Raw genomic sequence first — 2,096 nt, forward strand, 5'->3', positions numbered from 1 at the left:
TTTTGTTTTATATTTTAGAGATGGGGTCTTGCTATGTTGTCCAGGCAAGTCTCAAACTCCTGGGCTCAAGCGATCCTCCTCCCTCAGCCTCCCAAAGTGTTGGGATTACAGGTATGAGCCACTGTGCAAGAAGATAATATATAGATTCAGGATGGATCATAAGAATATGAAGGGGAAGGACATGGAATAAAGGCAGGAATGGTAAGCAATTGGGAATACCGATTTGAATTCAGACAGGCCTAGATTTAAGCCTAAGTCTCACAGCTTTGTATGCATTCCCTTAAGTTCTTTGAGCTTTTGTTGGCTTATCTATAAAACAGAAGAAACAAATCTGTGGCATGAAAATATTTCAAAATAGTAATTGACGTCTGTCCACTGGCTTTCCTTCTTTCCTCTCCACTCCACACCCCAACACAGACATAACATTTTCCTGGACTCTTCACATTCCCCATTTAGTTTATCTGTCGAACAGAGTCCCCTTAGCAGACCTAACTGCTGTCCTTTAAAAGACATGCTTACAAGGCTGGCCCTTGGCGGCATCTGGAAACTTGGAGTTTGCAAGTGTTCCCACCTGTCCCTAACAGATAAGAGTAGCTCCCTATGTCTAAGTTGTTTGTACACACAATGTGGTTTATGAGGAACACCAGCTTTCCTGCTGGGCGTCTGGAATTTTGGTGCATGTTAAGCAGAGGGTGCTTATGTGACCAGCCCCCAGTAAAGACCTTGGAACGCTGAGTTTCTGATGAACTTCCCTGTTGGCATTTCACACATATTGTCACAACTCATTCTTGGGAGAAGTAAGTGCCTCCTTTGTGACTTTCCCAGTAGAAGACTCTCGAAGCTTGCAACTGATTTCCTTGGACTTTACTTGTGCCATTTGTTTTGAATCCTTTCATTATAATAAATCATGGCCATGAATCTGAGTCATATGAATCCTCCTAGCAAATCATCAAGCCTGGGGATGGTCTTGGGGACCTTCCTCCCTGTCTTCCAATGCACAGCCAGCTAGAATATTCTTCACATATGTGCACTCAGAGGGATGGCACAGCAAATATTGACAATCACTTGTTGGTAATTGTCTCAAAAGTCAAGGCTGACAGCACCAGATGCATAGAATGATGAACATGTATGTTCAGCTCTTCCTCCCCGAAAGACCCCGTGATCAAGACTCAAATGTGGCCAGGCGCGGTGGCTCATGCCTGTAATCCCAGCACTTTGGGAGGCCGAGGCGGATGGATCACAAGGTCAGAAGATCGAGATCATCCTGGCTAACACGGTGAAACCCGTGTCTACTAAAAATACAAAAATTAGCCAGGTGTGGTGGGGTGCGCCCGTAATCCCAACTACTAGGGAGGCTGAGGCAGGAGAATCCCTTGAACCCAGGAGACGGAGGTTACAGTGAGCCAAGATCATGCCACAGCACTCCAGCCTGGCGACAGAGCGAGACTCCGTCTCAAAAAAAAAGAAAAAAGCCTCAAATGTATTCCCAGGAAGACAAAAAATAAGCATGGAAAGGAAGAGTAGACACTGGTTGGGTCTCTGAAGCTGGTACCCCACATCCTGCCCTCCCTTGGGCTGAGCTGTCAGTAGCAGGTAATGAGAAGACACACACAGATTAAGGGGATCTGGGACGGGGTGCAATGGCTCACATCTGTAATCCCAGCATTTTGGGAAGCTGAGGTGGGAGGATCGCTTGAGGCCAGGAGTTCAAGACTAGCTTGGACAACATAACAACACTCCATCTTTACAAAATAATAATAATAAAAAAAGCTGGACACGGTGGGGCACAACTGTTATCCCAGCTATTGAGTAGGCTGGGGTGGGAGGATTGCTTGAGCCCAGGAGTTTGAGGCTGCAACGAGTCATGATCATGTCACCACACTCCAGCCTGGGGAACAAAGAGAGAACTTATCTGAAAAAAAAAAAAAAAAATCTAAGGAAAAAGAAAGTGGGGAGATCTGGAAGCAAGAGAACCTGGCACCACCCTTGGTAGAACCCAATGAAGTGTCACAACCCAGGGTTGATGGAGGCTTCAGGAAACTGGCCTGACACAGCCTCACCTGTGGACAGGTGACTGACGTTTACATAGAAAGGAA

Source organism: Mandrillus leucophaeus, unplaced genomic scaffold (assembly GCF_000951045.1).
Source record: "Mandrillus leucophaeus isolate KB7577 unplaced genomic scaffold, Mleu.le_1.0 Scaffold155, whole genome shotgun sequence".
In the NCBI taxonomy this organism is placed as follows: domain Eukaryota; kingdom Metazoa; phylum Chordata; class Mammalia; order Primates; family Cercopithecidae; genus Mandrillus; species Mandrillus leucophaeus.